Source organism: Harpia harpyja, chromosome 9, assembly GCF_026419915.1.
Source record: "Harpia harpyja isolate bHarHar1 chromosome 9, bHarHar1 primary haplotype, whole genome shotgun sequence".
Lineage (NCBI taxonomy): Eukaryota > Metazoa > Chordata > Aves > Accipitriformes > Accipitridae > Harpia > Harpia harpyja.
In genome coordinates, this window is record NC_068948.1 from 33,771,514 (window position 1) to 33,790,776 (window position 19,263).

The 19,263-nt window shown below is 44.7% G+C and overlaps 1 protein-coding gene across 13 annotated transcripts in view; it reads left to right on the forward strand.

Annotated features, from left to right (window-relative positions):
- KDM2B (lysine demethylase 2B) overlaps nucleotides 1-19,263 on the forward strand; it is a 127,407-nt gene that overhangs the window by 89,540 nt on the left and 18,604 nt on the right. The gene's annotated exons all lie outside the window — the stretch shown is intronic.

The following is a 19,263-nucleotide window of genomic DNA, read 5'->3' on the forward strand; positions in this document are numbered from 1 at the left end:
GGAGCTTTTTTGAGTCTTTTGTACTTTTTCTAATTTATTGATAATTACTTGGCACAATAATTACATTCTAGTAGGCACCTTGGTTTTTTTTTTTTGCAAATGCTCTTTCAGAAGAAGCAAGAACCTTCTCCTTCAGCTATAGAGTGAGAGAAAACAGTCCATTTTCAAAAGAAATCTCTGATAATGATTCATTTATCAAAATGTTTGACTTTGCCAGGGATCCTAGCATATGTACAACGATCCTAATTTAGACCTCTTCAAGGAATCAGGCATGTGGGACCGAGTGGATATTTGAAACCTACTTGTCCTGATGGCTGGCTGACAGTTTACGTACCTTCAGACTAAGCAGCACATTTTTCCCAGCTGGCTGCCAAGGATGGATGCAGCTGTGGATATGTAAACCCCACCCGCGTTCCTTTGCCAGGGCTTTGTGCAACAGTAAGTTGTCCTTGCTTGGTGTGGTGCTGAGTGTTATCTGTGGGTTTTTTTGCAATGGTAGTCTGCTGTCCAAAAGGAAGAATGCCATAGGGTATGCTGCCTTGAAATTTTGCGTTCTTAAGTGACTAAAGAGGAGTGAGAAATAATCCTAACAGGCTAAGTCCTTCCCCATCCCTGGGACATGAACTTCTGGGTGGTGTGAAAAGACAGCAGGGCCTAAACCTGATTTTCCACTGTGGTGACACATTGCTCATCACTGGTGCAGAAAGCTGACTATCGTCAAGCCAAATCTTGAAGCCCACTCTGAAGATTTGCTCAGCCCTACAATACCAGAGTTCCCGTTTTATCTGCACAGGGATTAGAGGTAGCATTTTATTTAAGGGACTCAGAGTATGGCCCAAGCAGAAACCATGCATTTTTCAAACCATTTCCTATTTCTGGAAGACAACAGTCAACTATAGTAGCATGTAATTACACTCTGTGGCAGTGCCTTCTGTTTTTATTGTGATAAAGATCTTTAGTTGTCTATGAAGAGCAGCTATAAAGAACTAAAATATGTTTGGACTCTCTTGTTCTGTGAAGAGTTAGAAATGCAGACTGTGAGCCAGATTCTCATCTCTCTTACCTGGCACAAACGTAAAGCCACTGCATTTGTAATGATAGCAAGTGTCCAAATATATATAGGTCTGGCTGTGAGCCGGAGATGAGGCTGTAATTTTCAGTAGCTAGTTAACAGTGCTGCAATATGTGGCTGTTTTTCTGATGCCCGTTGTTATGCTTTTTCCATGTAATTTTTACCTGTTGATTTTAAGAGAGGATACTTGAGAAGTATAATAAGGAAATGCTAACACTCTTATTTAAAGGAGTACTATTAATTAGTGAAGGCCACAAACTGAAATTTTAATTGGATTATTTAAAAAAAAAACAAACAACCTTCCCTGCAATTGGCAATGCAAATAATGTTCATAGCTATGTATCAGCACATGAGAACCAGGAAGAGAAAGTGATGATAAAAAAAAAAGGGGGGGGGGAGGCATCTCAGGCTGGTTTTCTTGCTGTTGGTTTTTGGGTTGGGGGGTGGTGATGGGTGGGCACAGGGTTGAAAGGGACCTTCTGTGGTTTTGACTCTACTTTCCTGTTACTATGGGCAGCATCTGATTCCAATCATTAGCAAGTTCTGTCTTACAGCAGTTTATTTTTTACCCCATTATATTTACTAAATATCTTTTTGCAAAATTCTACAGATACATCCATGTATCTGAAAAAGGAAGATTAACTTGAAAGAACTATCTGCAAGAGGGGAGCAAAAGGCTGATTGGTGTGATTGAGGAAAGGTTGAGCTAGTCATACTCCATCAGACCAGACAGTCCTTGTAGCCCGGTGTCCTGTTTCTGATGGAGGCCAGTCACAGCTATTAAAAGAGTTGTAAGAACAAAGCAGACATATAGCAATCTTTCCTTTGTTTATCTTCCCAGTTAAGCTAGAAGATTGTATCTTCATCTTTTGTGTTTAGTGTCCCTTGGTAGAATTTTTTTTCCTCTGTGAATTTACCTAATAATTTGTGGAACCTCTTGATCTTTTTCTTGTCTATAGCATTCTGTGGCAGTCTCCCCCACAGTTTAATAAAGCTCTGTGTAGAAAGTACTTTCTTATGTTGTTTCAGATCTGTCCCTTAATATCATAAATACACTTCATGCCCCCTGTATCATGCATTTTGAGAAATTTGAATGAGGTCTCTGTTCACCTTCTCTGTGCTGTCAATGATTTTTTTTCTGTCACTGTTACTGCTTCTCAATCTTTCCCACTCCCACCCCCCTACTCCCAAGCTGCAAAACACCAGTAAATTCAATCTTTTCTGGTACACAAGCCGTACCATGTGTTTGATCATTTTTCTCACTCTATTCTAGTTCCACTATAGGTAGTTTTGAGATGAGGGTGGATATGGGACTCCACAACCACATATAGTATTCAAGATGTGGTGTTTAAGAGCAGAGACTAGAAGAACATGTCTTGTTCAGCATGGCACAACAAAGTTGAAGGGGAAGATAATTGTTGTGTAAGTACTTCAGGGAGTATAAGCACCAGGGGAGGAGAAGAGTTATTTAAACTAATGGACGATGTTGGCATGAGAACAAGTGAGTATAAACATACCATAAATAGATTTAGGCTGGAAATAAGATTTGTGATCATTGTTCATAGTCTGAACTAAACAGCACACAAAAAAAACAGTAGACAGCTGTGGTGAAAAGGGTGTTAGATTCTTAGAAATAACTTGTATTTTAAATAATAGACGACAGTGGTATTAGTCACCATCTCTAGACCTGGAGCCCATAGAGGTCCTTGGGCACATTCATGTGTCTGCTGCCATTTTCCAGCAAGGAACCTTTTTCCCTTTTCATGGTATTTCACATTAAAAATGCTGGAAAGGGAAGAAGATCTACCAGGTTTTAATAACAGAGCTCCCTTATGTATGGCTCCAATTTTATGAACATATATGCAACATTATGCATTGGTATAATGCAAACTTAAGAAATAGTAAGTAAATGGGCTAAGAATCAGTGGACACAATAAATTTGATTGTATGCAGAAATTAGGGTGTAAAAGCATAAATTCAAGTGTTTTGATAAACTTCAACTTGAAACAAATGTGATTTTTCAGAAGCATTGAGCATTGTTTTACATCAGGTTTTCTTTAAATTCAGAGGGAGAGGTGCTAGGTGGACAAAGAACATTCCTGAAAACCTTTGAATAAATACTTCCAGTTTTTACTTGCTTGCTTACTAAGAATTCCTACCATAGCTATCGCTAGGCCAGCTCCACCCATAGAAGCAAGAGCAGTGAGATACTAGTTAGAGCAATTAGTGTTTTAACCAGAGTGGTGTTTGAAACAGATCTGAGCACGTATAAATGGCACAACATCAAAACAGCATCAGTTTCAGGAGCCTGCCCGGGGGCTACCACCAGGAGAGCAACATTCCTCGTAGTAGCAGTGGGAAAACTCTGCCAAATTCCCTCAGACAGACCAGTCCTTGGAGATCTATTCAGGGTACTTCCTGTGGGAATACGAACGTATTAGAAAGCAAATACTGACAATTAAAAACAAGCACTTAAGAATCGAAGTAAAGATTGAGTCATCCTAGTGTTGGAAAAAATCTGGGAAGGGGAAAAAAAAAAGGTAGAAAGACAGCAAAACAATTCTGTGTAAATTGTTGTACGATGTATTTTTTCTGGTTGAGATTCAAGTAAGTTTTACATCAGTCATTCCAAGTGGCGCAGGAGCAAAAAGGAGATTTAAACTGTCACATTTCATTCTTGCCAGGCACCAGCTTAAAGGTGTTTGAAGTGATCTCACACAGCACTGCCTGAACTCTGCTTGGTGTCAACAACAATTTTAAATGCCAACAGTCTGCAAGAAGATTTGCATATACAAATACGTGTGTACTGTGAATCCTTTTTGTTGATAAAAATCCTGATTATAAAGTTCATAATCTCCATATCGGACATTTCTTGGTAGTTATCAGATGCTAATAATTAATTTCTCTTCCAGAAAATAACTTAAATACAAAAGAAAATGAGGATTAAAATCAATTTAAATTTGTTTTTACTGATTTAAGTTGTGATTGGAATCAGTGATTTAAATAATTTTGAATAATTTCTCTTCTTTTACACTGTAGGATAGTAGATGCCATGTGGTAGGAGAGAGCTGAAATTTATTCAGAAAGATGTCCCAGTTCTGGCTCTTGACAAATCTATTAAGAAACAAACCCACATAGTTGAGGTTTGGGGGATTTTTTTTTTTTAGGGGACTTCCCACCGTAGCTGTACACATAGAAAACTAAGCCCTTTCCCTGCTAACTACACTTGGGAGCAGGAAAAGTCCTGATGCACCAGAACCGAAGACTTCTTCAGGTACTGTGCAAAGGAGTAAGAGCTGCTGAAGCTACTGGGAGTTTCTGTCAAGCATCTGCTTTCCTGGGGCAGCGCTGCTGAGGAAGGCAGCTCCTTGCCTGACTTGTTTATTTTTCTGAGCACTGCTTCAGTCTCTTACAAACATTAGTCCTCAAAACAAATTCATTTCTGTGGTAACTCCATGCAGGCCGGAGGAGTTTTCAGGGTTTGGTGTGTGTCTATCATACATAACATGCCCAAAGAGCTTCACTGTGTATTGCCTCAGTATTTTTCTAAAAGCTTTGCCTGGTGACTTGACAGATTATTTCTCACCTCAAGAGGCTGTACTTGAAATATTGTGTCCCTTCGGGGACTAATTATAAATAGCAGGACTTGAATGAGCACCTTCTTAATCTTCCATCTTTGACTTAATATTTTCCCTTCTTATCAACTCTCAGCCACTTGCTTTGAAATCTGACCAATGGCTTTATGTGATTAATACATCAAACAGGTAAATTAGAGCCATTTTGACTCTGAGTAGAAATTTGAACGGATTGGAAAAAATGAACAGACATCTCTATTTTCAAACCATTGTGCTCCAAGTATCATGAGAAGATTTATGTATTCTTCCCCATTGTCATTCTTCTACCATATACATGAATATTCAGTAACATGAATTTTTCCCAGCTATGTCTTGACTGCCATTTTTCAAGATAGCAGCTTTCTCTTTATTTCATGACAGTAAAAGTGCTGATGAAAACTACTTTAGTCTTAAGACCTTCTTCTTAGATCGTGTATGTGAAATGAGTTGACAGGTCTCAAATTTTATCACCAGGAGCTCGCCTACATTCATTGCTGAGTTGGCCAACAAAACCAAACAAAAAGCGAAGGTTTGAACCTGGTTTAAGTATTCCAGCATCTTTGTGTTCTGCCCCACCCCGACATTAAAACCATTCAAGCTTTGAGTTACGTATCTGAGATTTAATAGTTTTGTTTCTGGATCGAAGCACATTGGCAGAGCAATGGGGAAGGCGTTTGTCATTCCACAGTACGTGCTGCACAATTATGGACATTAATCCTGCATGCACTTTTCAGAACAAAATTGAATTGTATGTTCTGTCCCTGAGAAGATGGCTTCCTTTTAGTTCTATAGCACATTGAAATTAAAGTCTGCTGAGAATATAAATGAGATCGTGTTTCAACTTTATGACTTTCCTGCAGGCACTAGTAGACCAGATAGAAGAGGTACAGAAGTGCTCTCCTTTTTGAAAATTAGCAAATACAACAAAAGATATGGTTAAATTCTGATAAAAGTGAAGCAGCTTTGAGACTTAGTCTAGCATGGTTTGATTGTTTATGTCCTGGATGTTTCCCTACAAATCCAGGTCAGGTTTGTAGGTGACAGCAGGGCACCTGAGCTCTCATGAGGCAAACTGTACTTCAGCTTTTCCTTTGCTTACCATTTGTTTGCCTCTAACTGTTTGCTTTTGGTCTCTAGATTTTAAAGCTGCTGCCTACATGTTGGAAACAACTGACTGTCTTACAGCATTCTGTGCTGTGTGTTAGAGTGCACTGAGCAATTTACAGGAAAGCAGGTTACATATTCTGGTTAATCCACTCTTTCAGCTACCAGCCACATCTATTTGCATGTTCCTCCACAGCGTGGCAGTCACTTCTTATCTTCTTAGGAGCCTATTTCACTAGTTTTTGCATTTACTGACAGACCATGGCTCTTGGAGACACAAACTGTGCTGTGGAAACACTCTGTGGCACAAGGACCTGTGGAAGAAGGAAGCATGGCAGGATTTCCCTCATTTCCCAGTGGATAGTCCCAATCATGCCATGGCTCTTCCTGTAGAGAAGAGCCTGTCTTGTGTGGTAGATGACTACTCTGCAGTCTTATTTATTATATTTTTAAGATGACAGGGGATTGGGGGGTGGGGGGTGTTCTGTTTTTAAGGCTTATGAGAGAGATGGAGTGAGTGAGTTACTCTGTGCACATTCTGTCTGGGCTCTTGCTGTTTTGGGTGCTGCTCCTCTACTGCACTGTAATAGTCCACGGTTGTCGTCCTTCAGGAGATAGTCGTATAACCCTTGCTGCCTTTGCTTCTCCTGTGTTAGATACTGGTTAGGGAAAGTATGTGCAGTAGGCATTACGTGGAGGAAGCAATCAATATATTTTTTCATCTTGAGTTACTTTATTTGATCTAAGGTTGATCCATCAGAGTGTTTATTAAAGAGATTGTGATGGATACTCAGTGCATCTGATGAGTACTCATGTCATAGTTCAGATAAAACAGGTAGTAGGAAGTAGTAGGATCACGATACTAGATGGATATTTAGGTTGTCAGAATGTCACTGCTAGTGTTGAGAATATGACTGAAATATTGGCTAGAACTCCTGAGAAGAGTGTCATGAAATTTGCCCAGGCCCAACAGTTAAGATTGTATTTCATGTGAATGGACACTTACACCAAAACAATGAACCTTAGAAAGCTATTGGGTAACTCTCTTATTCTGATGCAGGTCAATAATCACGGTTCATAAACATCTCGGTGGGTTTCCTTTTCAAAAACATATGTGCTGGCCTGCAGAAAGCAGCAGCAGCTCAAATCACAAGATCTTTTTTCAAGGACTTGAATATAAACCAGTTTGAGGTTGTTTTTCCAATTGATTCCATGTAAATATTTTTTCTAATACCAGCTAAATATAATACTCCATAAAGATGCATAAAAAGTTTCAAGGGAGGGTTAAATCAAAGGTGTGTTTGTGCCACATTAAAAACTTTATTTCACCTCATATTGAGAGTCATAGAATCATAAACTCTAGTGTCTTAATATGAAAACACAGATCCTGTTTAGCACTGGTAGCAGCAGCTGAAATCTGTTGGTACAAGAGATGCTTGGGAGCAAGTGAGTACAGCGCAGGGGTTGTAGTCTTCCTCCCCCCATCTTGGTTTTACTACTTAAGGATATTTGCATGAGAATAAAATCTGGTTCTTTGGCACTCATCTGCTCCTGCTGTTTATTCTTCGCTTGAGGTTATTGTCTCAGTTTGTGACAGCGTAATTGGTTTCTGTGGAGAAGATTATGATATTGATGAGACTTATATATGACTTCAGGTGAGGTGCAATCAAAGCAACAGTTCAGAATGGAAGGTACTGTCTGTTTCATGCAGTTTTCACTAAGGCTTATTCAGCAGTTTAATTAAGGATGTTATTTATTACTGAATTATATCACGCAAAGCTGAAGTATGGACACAGTTATGCCAATACAGGCATGACTAGGGTCAGTGCTGCTTATTTTGTTTTCTAAGCTGATGTAAACAGTACCAGGCTAGTCAAATATACTCTGTTCACACAAGGGTTGCTCACTATTTGTCGTGATTTAGTGTTCTCTAGTGTAGACAAGCTGAAAGAATTGAGCTGGAAAATGCTCTCTTAATAGTTCTTTCTGTGTATTAAATATTTCTTTGAATGGTTAGCTGCTCTTGTACAAGATGAGATTTTTTTGAGAGCAATTATAATGAGAAAAGTTTATTTTATTGTGCTGTTTTCTCCCCACTGATTCCCAATTTGCTATTTTATATCATATCCTATCCAATTTTTTTTAAACGCCATCTCGGCAATGTTTACCTAGCATTTGGAAATCATTCTGAGATCTTCTTGGCATGTGTATCTTCACTCCTAACACAGGCCTCGTAATTAGAGCTCATTTGTCAATTGTGTTGCTGTTGTAAGCAGCAGACTGGAACACGCTCTCCCATGGCAGGGCTGGATGCGGAGTGAAGGTTTGATGTGGGTTACACTTGGTGACCTGCTGTAGCCCAGATAGGCTAACGCAAATATCAAGAGTGCTAGTATGCGTTGCAGATGAGAGGAGTAGGATGATCTATGTCATGATTTAATTTGCTGTGAATGACATTTCACTGTGGTGTGACTGGTGGATTGTCCTTGGGGGATGTCACAAGTTATTTTTTTTCTCCTGTCTGGATTACAGAGCCAAAAGGCTGGGGGGGTGAACAAGCGTGAGCCAGGTTACACGGAGCCTCGCGTGGAATCAGTGCAGGCTAGTGGAGACTTGGTCTGCCCACAGGCAGGTGTGGGACCAGGCGTCTTCCTTCCGGATCTCATCTGTTCCCCTGCCTCTGCTGGAGGCCAACTGTATAATCGAACCACAAACACTGCTGTAATCATGTCAGTTATCCTTGCTTCGTAGTTTAAAGCTCTCTTTTGTAGGCCTGTCGTGAGACATGCATCCCCCCCCCCTTCCTCTCTCCTCCAGAAAACATTGGATTCTGATATTACCTTGTGTTCTGAAAGCCAAGGCCTTAGGCACATGCCTTTCGTGCCTCAGCTTTCATCTGCTCCTGCTCCCGGTTGTGTACGAACACAATGCGGGAAGAGAGAAACCTGAGGAGACAGGCTGAACATACCCGATCGCATTCTGGAGAGCCCCATCATGTGTTGCAAGTAAATGCTTCGCTCCTGGCATCACGGATGAGCAGGATTGGGAGAATACCATCACATACCCATAATTTGAGTTTGAGTTGGCGAGAGGACAGAAGTACAAACAAGAAATGGATATTTAAGGTATTCAAATTAAGGAAAGGGCATAATTACATGATTCACTTGGCTTTATCAGCAGTCGCTTGTAAATATGTGTTTAAAGTTTGACTGTATTTTGTTACTTGAGCGACCAGGCTTTGTGTAGATCATGGTGTCACAAGGGTTGTGAGCAGGCATAAGGCAGCATCACTGCTTGCTCCTGTGCCAGCTCCTGCCTCTTCTCCTGGGCTACCCAAAGTGTTTGTGTGGCCATGTGGCAATTCAGACCAGGGAACGGAGCTGAAACTAGTTTGGCAAAAATCCTGATGCAAGGACCATTAGATGTGCTTCTTTATGGCTTCTTAGTTGCTCAGCACATGCAAATATTTAATCTCATGTTTAATTCTGTGTTGTGGGCGTAGGAGCCAGAGGCAAAATCCTAACAACTTGAATGGAATCGGGATTTCCCCTGAAAGCTAGCCCATAAATCCAATGGGAAATTTAATTCTCAGCGCTCAAATTCAGGCCTGTGTGTCTTGACCCTCAGCTGCAAGCTGTCGAGGGCGGAGGCAGTGTCTGTGGCAGCATCTGTGTTCAGGTGCTGGCCCTACTGTGACCTTTGGACCCAGAACAGGTCCCTGGCTGACCGATGTGAAACATTTCATACTGCGGGAAGGATATTTTATTGTAAAACCCCAGTACTGGGTCAGGACATTCAGAGTAGGGCTGCACATGGTTCCTCAAAAGCAAGCAAAAAAATGGGGCGCCTGCACGGGGAGCAGCGTGAGCCCAGATGCGAACAGCTCTGCAAGCCGGGTCGCCTTGTATCCCATCTTATCCCAGCGCTGGTTCTGCCGCAGCAGGGGCATCGCTTGAAATCCCGAAGTTCGCTCGATGCCTTCCTCCTCTCGAGGGATGGAGGTTTCCTCCTCCCGTCCCGATCCTGGCAGCGGGAGGCGAGCCGGCAGGTAGCGAGGTAGAGAGAGGGGTGGGTGTGGGTGTCTGTCTGTCTGTCTGTGCGCGATCTCCTTTGTCTCCAGCAGGCCGTGCAGCGCCGTGCACCCTGCCGGCGGGCGGCCGCGCATCCCAGCGCCGCGCATCCCCTCCCCTCCCAGCCCCGCTCGGCACACCCAGGCAGGCCGAGCATCGGCCCGCCCCCGCCGGCCCCCTCGGCAGATCGCGGGGCTAATTACCAGCAGGGGGCTAATTGCCAGCAGGGCGTTAGAGCCTCCCCCCACCCCCCATGCTGCGCTATCCCGGCCCCGGCCGGGCTGGGCTGCGGCGGGGTGGCCGGCGCTGCCCCGGCCGAGCGGCCGCGCTGTCCCCGCTGTCCCCGCAGGCCGGCTTTGTGCAAGCGGGCCGCGATTGGCCGTGCCGGCAGGGCCAGCCCCTTCCTGGCTGCCTGGCATGAATATGCACGGCCCCCCTTCCTCCTCCTCCTCCTGCATGTGTGTGTGTGTGTGCGGGGAGCGGGGCTCCGCCAGCAGCGCCGCTCCAGCCATGTCAGCTCGGCTCCGCCTGGGCCCACCATGAGCAATGGCCATGTCTGCGAGCGCCGACGAGGAGGACTACGAGTCGGAGCCGGAGCCCGAGCCGGGGCCGGGGCCCGGGCCCGAGCTGGGGCCGGAGCAGGTCCGGGGCGGGCGGCGAAGTTTGCAGCAGGAAGGGAGGGGAGGAGGCCGGGCCGGGCAGCGCCGCGCCGAGCCGAGCCGCGCCGCGCCGGCAGCGGGGACGGGGAACAATGTGGGGTCGGGAGCGGCCCCGGCCCGGCCCGGGGCAGCGCCGCCCGTCGAGGGGCTGCGCCCGGCGGCGCCGCGGGCTGCGGGCGTGTCCGCGGCCGCCGGGGCTGCCCGCGGAGCGGGGGCGCGGGAGCCTCCCGCCGGGGGCCGGCCCGGGGCGCACGGCCTCGCCCGCCGTGGGCGCCCGGGGGGCACCGGGAGTTCGGCACCTCCGAGGGCCCCGCGCCGCTTCAGAGGCGAATGGGCTCGGAGTGCGTGATTGTTCCTCTCGGGGGGGTTTCCCTGTCGTTTTCCAGAATCGCGATTTTTTTTTTTTTTTTTTTTCCTTCTAATAAGATTCCTCAAATAGCTGAGAGGGCTGCAGGACTTCAGGAGGGGGTCTGATGCTGAGCCTGGCTACCTTGTCTTAGTTTGATGTATAGCCAAAACCTCCTTTCCATTCCCAGGGACGAGGGATGTGGAATAAAGAGAAGGATGTGTGCTGAAATGGAAAGAGAACTTTTATTAATGCTTCCAGGGTTTATTCTCTGAAGGGTGGGCTTTTGGTTTTTTTTTTCTTGTGGTGGAAGGAGAATAAACTTTTTAAATTTATGAAGTAATCTGTGAAAAATAATCCAGAACATATGTTCTAGATTGCGTATTTTACTCTCTAAGAACTGCCTAAGCAATTAAAAATGCACCAGGAATAGAATTAGACATGTGTATGCAATTTAAACATAAACTTGATAGTTTTGTTCTTAAGGTGTTTTCCTCTTTAAAATAGCCTAATAATTTGCTGTGAGAGACAAGTTTCTACATAGGCCGGGTGTAGGGTCTGTCCTCCAAACCCCATCTCGTTTCTAATAACTTTACTATGTTTTGCTTCATAACTGTACCAAGAAAGGAGGGCCGAAAAGGAGTTTGGACTGGTGGCGGTGGTGTGCCTTGGGTGTTCCCCAGGCATGGTGGATCTGGTGCAGAAACCTTAAGAGAGATGTTCATGTGCTGCACTGGCCTGGTGTAGTGTCAGTCCAAGAACCTGAGTCAGGTCTTAGATGAGTAACTTTTATTAAGCCTTTACTTAATTCTGGAGATTGTGTGAATGTGCAGGCCTGTGCTGCTGCTCAATTCACTGCTCAGCTCCCAGACCTGGTAGTTAAAACGTCCCAGCCCCCTTCCTTTTCTTAAACTTTGTCCCATGCCAGGCCTTTTCCACTTGTGTCTATGTCTTGGTGTGATTACCGTATGCTTTTTAAAAAGAGGTAATTGTTGGGAGAGCAGATTGGTCTCAGCTGCATTGTACCAGCTGTGAAATCACTGCTGGAGGTGCTAGTTCTTGCTGGATGAATTTGAAAAGTTGATTGGTTATGTTCTGAGATTCTTCAGCTCTTCTAAAAGCTGAGGCTTGATAGAGTTTTTATGTCTTAATAGTTTAAAACAAAATTTAGTGCAAGAAAGCGGAGATCCTTCCTGTGTGATTTCTTAAAAGGCTTGGTCTGATCCTAAATTACAGCGCTGTGACCTATGTAGCAAAGACCTGTGGAGTGTTTTTCTTTTTGTTCAAAACTGTTCCAGTGGTAAAACGCCTCGCGTGGATCCAACTGTATTTTCATACAAGCCTGCTTTAGCTTGTGCAGTTACTGTATATTTCTACACAGGACTTGTCAAATAGGTATCATGTAGCTTTTTCTGCTGCGATAGTCCCTAGTATGTAACAGGTGAAAGGCTTCAGCTCTACAGGTGTAGCTGAACAGCACAACTTCAGTGCTTGGGTAGGAGCTGCAGTTTTTGTTATTCCAACTTTCTTCTGACTTTCATTCCTCTTTCCCTAGTCTATATCTAAACTAAGGCGGCAGAAAGACTGTCAGGTTTCCCAGCAGGAGAGCAGATAGGATTTACTACTGCACTAGCAGTAGTTGCAGTCAGCACTGGGGGCTTGGAAGTGTGTGGGTGCTGGGGCATGTGTCCTGCCTGGTGCTGGCCGTGGGGAGGACAGCACCCTGCTGCAGCCCACCAGCCTTGCTGGGTTGCTCCGTGTAGGAAGAAATTCGATTTCTGACTGTGACATTTAACTTGAGCATGTGTAAGCAGACTGAGAAAAATGCTCCTGGGTGGGGGTAGGGGGATTTGTCCTGAAGTAGTGGTAAGAAGAAAAGCTACATTTGCGCAAGGTGCCCCAAGTCTGTATAACTTACTGGTGTCTTTCTTTTTAAGAGCTCCTACTTTGGATACAGCTTATCTACAAAAGCATATTTTTGCCAATGTATCTTATTCCACCCTCCAGGCCTAACTTCTACCTCCTCACCACTAGAGGAAAATAAGCGAGGGCACTTGCATTGGCACTGACGTGACAGTTTATCACGCTCTAAACAACATAGCTATGTTGGCAGAAAAGCTGCTGGAGTGTCACTAATGCCCAGATCAACCTGTGAGGTGTAAACTTTTCTATATTTACTTGTGGGAAATTGATCTGTTTATTCCATAGTGGAGCTCTGTGTGGTCACCTGGCAGTGGTCACTAGGAGCTACATTGCTTTTTGCAGGAGAGGACAAGAAAGTTCGTAGGTATGAATTGGAGGAGATGGTGGCAGTGGACATGTGGAGAGGATTAATCCTGTTTGGGGATGGCTGGGCTTGAAAAATTTCCACCACCTTCCCTTTCCCTCTGATGCTGCTTGCTTAATGGAGGACCTTGGACTTGTCTTGCAGGACACCTCCACCCTGGCAGGAGTGTATGCTGATGATGGGTGATGTGACTCTTGTAAACCGTCACTGCTAGAGGAAAACACCTCTCCTGGGGTTTGCATGTGTGGACTTTTGGGCAGATATGCTTTAGTCAGACATGTTAGATCTGTGGTGTTGGCTTGCACTCTTCAGTTAATACAGCTTTTAAGGATGGTTATTGGCATCAGTGTGATTTTTGCTGTCTTAAACTAGCTTATTCCTTGTCCACAATGAATTCCTGCAGTCACATCATGCTGTCCTTTCTTCCTTCCTTTTACGTTCTTCCTTTGACAAGGGTTCCTGTTAATTGCTGAAGATATGTAAGGGTTTAATGCTGAAGAACTGTTGACTTGGTTGTGATTTTCTAGTGCAAGACAGTGTGCGTGTAACAGGCTGTCAGCCTGCCAGGCAGTTTAATGCCAGTGCCTGTATTCTGCAGTTAATGTAGAGTTAATGACAGGGTCTGTTTTGGAGACCTCTGGTAAAATGACTTTGGTGGATCTTCAGTCCAGTGTATTGGTATGTGTGTTGCTGGTCTATACCACTGCTGGTAATTGTCAATTTGACTGGTTTTCTTAGCAGGAAGGCCAAAACTACATGCCTAGGAAGCTAGGAGAGGGACATGTCACTGGAGCACTAGGGGACAGTGCTGCTTGCTGGCCTTGGACAGCAAGCAGCGAGCCTTGTCCTCCAGAACTTCCACACTGCTTGAATTGAAAAATGGACCTCTGTGTCTGCCCACCTCTGGTGCTACAGGAAGAGGCAAGGAAATAATGGACCAGAAGCCTTTGCTGTGGGATTCTCCAGTGTCCAGTATCGGCACGTGACCCAGCATGTTTAGGGTGGTGTTTTAGCTGACAACAGTTAGGAACTGTGGCTTGATGTGTGTGGCTTTTTTTTTTTTCCCCTAGTGTTTGTTTATCAGATGTTATAAAGAAACGACTGGTAATGAAATTTGTCTGTTCTAATTCTGTTAAAACAATTGTATTGGGATGTGGTGCCATATAAAGGTCTAAGCGGAGGGCTGGCACCCGGGAAGTTCTGGGTCCTCGTCTTTCTTTTGGTGCCGATACGGTTGCGTGGAGTCAGTCAAACTACAGCAAATCAGAATAATATGAATCTGTCCACATGTTACAGCAGGAAATCACCCCTATCTTGCAAGTGGAAGGGATATATTTGTGTGGCACAGCATCTTGAAGCAATGAACACTACATGTGTAAGATGTCTTGTCTTGGAGAGATTTACGCAGTGGATACATAAGCTGTTCAGATTGTACTTGGTTAGGAAGTGAAGTGCTTCAGGGTCTCACTGAGCTGGCCATGTGATAAGCCCTTCAGAAGGGCACTGCGTGCGTCCCTGGATTTTTCTTGGAGATGTTGAGTCTGAATAATGGTACGGTGTCACTGGCAGCGGTTAGGCCAGTCACTGAAGCGGAGTAATGGAACAAGACCCGTGCCCGGGTAAAGGCCACTTGCAGAAGAGCTTGTTTCTAGGCTACAGGTTTCGTTGTCCTTGCTTTAAGGCCAGTACCTCCTTCCTCCTGGACTTAGTCACCCAGTCAGCTGATCTTCCTCTCCAGAGCAGAGGAGTTTGTATGTGAAGTTGTCTGTTGACAGCTTCGACAGAGCCCGGTTGGTGTTGGGATGGCAGTTGGGGAACATCAGCACCTACTTAATGATGCATTTAACAGCTAATAGCTCTTGAAGTGCTGTCTCCAAAAGCTTGATGCTCTTGGTATTTTTGTTTACCTGAGGTCTTTTGACTTATTCTTTACAACTGTGGAGGTTAGAAATCTGTTGCTGTAAACATCAAAGTTGTGTTTCTGTTGTAGTAAGAGTTGTGCTCAGGGCAGAGGCCCTTAGTGCCTCTGCTGCTTCTGACCCTGGTGATGGTGGGTGGCTTTTCCGTGACTGCCGAGCATGGAAATGACATACAGTGAAAGTGTGTTAAGGTACCTGTAAGCAGGCAGTGAAAACTTCGCAGCAGCCAAACGTTTGTCCATAGCCAAGATAAACTAATGTTCCAGCATTTTCTAGGGTTTTGTTTAGAGTTGGACATGTCATACCTGGGCTTAATCCCGGATCTACACAGCCCTGTTGAGAGACTTGAATTGCTGATGACCACCCCACCCAGTCCCCTAAGTGTTGTCCACGTGGGGTTTGTAGGAGCTCAGCACTTCTGAAAATCACTTTGCAAAGTTGTCCCCTTTTCTGTCTGAGGAGTGGGCGTGTTGAACCAATGTGGCTTGGGAGGGTGATCCCAAATTCATGATTTGTAAATGGCTTGGTAGTTCATAGTGTATTACATTTGATGGCCTAGGTTTACTCCTAGTACCCAGGTGCTGTAGAGGCCGTGCTGTGTCTGCTTCAGGGGCAGGAGTAGTTACTTTTGTGTGTTGCATAGCAGCAATCGGGGGCGGGGGGGGGGGGGGCAAAAAAACCCAAAACACCACAAAAGAAAAAAAACCTAGCAGGATGTCCTGTTAACATGTCTTGTTTTAGAGGACAGTGCCAGTCCACCAGCTTTCTAGGTTTCAGTGTAATAGAGGTAGGTATTTAGTATATTAATCCTAATACATTTCAGCAGCTGCTTGCACAGCCTTTGTTAGGAGCTTGGGAGAGTGGTTGTCATCACTTCACCATCCTTCTACCCCTCTTTTGAAGATTGTTCCTGTGGCCAGAGAATTACGGGCACAGTTTCTGTGGAGGTGCTGGAGAACATAGGGGATTGCTTGTGATAGTATTTCAGGCAGGCTCTGTCTCAACTCCCTGGTTGTTGTTGTAAGATTTAAGAAAAAAAATCTCTTCAAGTTTGGTATTATCTTTCTTTTCTTGACAGTTCTCAGAGGTGGCTGCTGGTGACTTACAGAGTCAGCAGGCACAGGCTGTGCTTGAGGGTCTCAGCTCATCTTCTTGGGGAAAGGATATGATAGGATATGCTACGCAGGTGGGAGACTACATTGGTCCAGAACCTAGTTTAGGGCTTAGTGTGTCACCCAGTCCTGAGCTTGAGGCTGTGGAGCTGCTGTTTGCTGGCCACCGTGTGTCGTGGTTTAACCCCAGCCAGCAACTAAACACCACGCAGCCGCTCACTCACTCCCCCCCACCCAGTGGGATGGGGGAGAAAATCGGGAAAAGAAGCAAAACCCGTGGGTTGAGATAAGAACGGTTTAATAGAACAGAAAAGAAGAAACTAATAATGATAATGATAACACTAATAAAATGACAACAGCAATAATGAAAGGATTGGAATGTACAAATGATGCGCAGTGCAATTGCTCACCACCCGCCGACCGACACCCAGCCAGTCCCCGAGCGGCGAATCCCTGCCCCCCACTTCCCCGTTCCTATACTGGATGGGACGTCACATGGTATGGAATACCCCGTTGGCCAGTTTGGGTCAGGTGCCCTGGCTGTGTCCTGTGCCAACTTCTTGTGCCCCTCCAGCTTTCTCACTGGCTGGGCATGAGAAGCTGAAAAATCCTTGACATTAGTCTAAACACTACTGAGCAACAACTGAAGACACCAGTGTTATCAACATTCTTCGCTCTGAACTCAAAACATAGCACTGTACCAGCTACTAGGAAGACAGTTAACTCTATCCCAGCTGAAACCAGGACACCGTGGTAAACCCAGGTTAAGGAATGCCATTCCCTACCACTTGCTTATTATTTGCAAGACAGCTCCACAGAGTTGTGCTAGGAAGGTGGCAAATTGCAGTACAGAGATGGGAACAGGAGCTGGGAAGGAAGGAAATCTTTACCTAGTTTTGCTAACAGGGCTTGTACATTGTAAAACTGCAGTCTGAGCTGGAAATCCTGCAGCATCTCTTCACTAACATTGACCTGGAATTTACCTGGCTGTCTGCCATGTGCTAAATAAACCCCAAGTCATGTCGGAGGCTCCTTCTACCCCCTTGAATCCCAGCCCCTTTCTGGGATAGCAACCCACAGGCCAGATTTTCTTCTGTGGAGGTTTTTAAGCGACCACTTTGGAGCCCCTTGAAACTAGATACTAGTGGGAATTCCTGTAAGGCCTCTCTAGCCTTGCTGGCTGCGACATCCTGGAGTGAAAATGTGGCTTGGATTGAGGATTGGTTGGTTGGTAAATTGGTACAAACCCAGCTAGTACAATTGCTTGAATTTCCTAATGAGCAGTGAAGAGGTCTGGGTAGGTAAAAAATGTTACATACAGTCAGATCAGAGGTCTGCGCCTCTACCGTCTGCCGTGTGGTGATGATTTGTAAGGAAATCTGAGTTATGTGGAAGGGTCTGGCTTGAGACTTGTTCTTGTACCTTCACCTTCCTGCCTTCCCCCCCCCCAGGATTCTCAAATTCTGTGTTCAAGCGATGCCTTTTTATTGCTTGCATCTTTGCAGTGTCCTGGCGCTTAAGATGCTGTTCTCAGAATTAGGACTTGGCTCGTATTACTGTGGCAGAATCAGGAGCTGTCTTTCAGCTGGAAAAGTACCGAGTTTGATTTTTCCTTGAAAGAGATTGCATTTTAAAAAGACAATTCTGATGGTGTCATAACTGTTGTTTGCCTTCTTAAAAAACTTAATCATGTTCAAACCTAGTGGGAAGGAGTCAGATGCTCACGCAGAATCTTCCACGTGCTGTCGGCAGAGGGGAACTGCCCAGGTTGTTGTACATATTTTGGTTTAACTTGTTCGCGCTGCTGTTTAGCCTTTGGTTTGTGTGTCTCGCTTTGCTTGCTAGTGGAAAGAGCCTCTAATAGAGAGAACGGAGGAGTGATTCATGCTGAGGAAGGAAATTATCTCTTATCTAGGTTGTCTCTAAGCCAGTCCTCCCAGAGCTGACTTTATCCTTGAGAGGCTGAAAAGTTGGTCTAAAAGGTAAATATTTATTCTTTAGAGTGTCTGAAATTGATCTGAAATCCCAGTGTCTGGTGTGCTTGCTGATGGGAAGGAAGCTATGCTTGTCTGTGTTCACACAGCACAGTGTCATTCAACCTGCAAGCAGAACAAAAACTGTTCTGGAGGAGCATAACTAAAAACTTGCTGAAATCTGTGTAACCTTGTCAACTAAGCAATGTTTTCTCCCACCTCAGTTACAATAGTAGGTCTGTGGAAGAGAAAGCTAAGAGGTCTAGCTCCTGGCTTCTCTGCTGTCCCAGCATCGAGGTTTGTGGGATGGAGACTGTTAAAATATCAGCATTCTTCTGCATCTTAGAGAAAGTCACTGGAGCTTTGCTAAGTCAGCTGGGAGGAAGATCAGATACTCAGCAAAGTGGCTTTTCTTAAGCGTTGTATAGTAGGACACTTAGGGAGGCTTTTGTAGTACTGCGTAGAACGTTTCCATACCCTTTTAAAAAACTGCAGTGGAAATTCTGCAATGCTTTCTCTAGCAAACCTGCCCCTGCCTTGGTGATTGCCCAGAATTCAGCAGGAACAGAAAGTGAAACTGGCTGGTCTGCTGGTCATATGCTGAGGTGTGCAGAAGGTGGAAAAATTGTATAAATGCTAAACCAGATGAACTTTGCAGTCCTATTATTATCATTTTTATGGAGAAAGCTGTCAGTGGTTAAGAGTGAGCCAAGCCAATTCTTGTGTAATTAGCCCCATACAATTAACATGGTATTTAGCGATGTTTGGCTTGAGCTGTAAGTTCTTGTGTATAACGGGGAGTTTCTGATGAGAACATGAAATTTAGATACCCAGAGTGAATATGTTGCAGTTAACCTAATCATTTAAAATCTTCTCACGCTCCTTTAGCTTCTGGCTTAAAGGTCATTGAAATCTAGACCTGAGGTGCCCTTTTTAGCCTTTGCATAGCATCAGTTAGTGTTCTATTTTTGACCACTTGCTAGTATTGGATATGAGGAGAGCTACTTTGGAAGTGTTTTGTAGTATTTGTGTTATATTTCCTATTTTATCACTTGGCATCACTTGGTTCATACTCTCCTGTTTTTTTTAGGGAGATTGCTGTGGCTT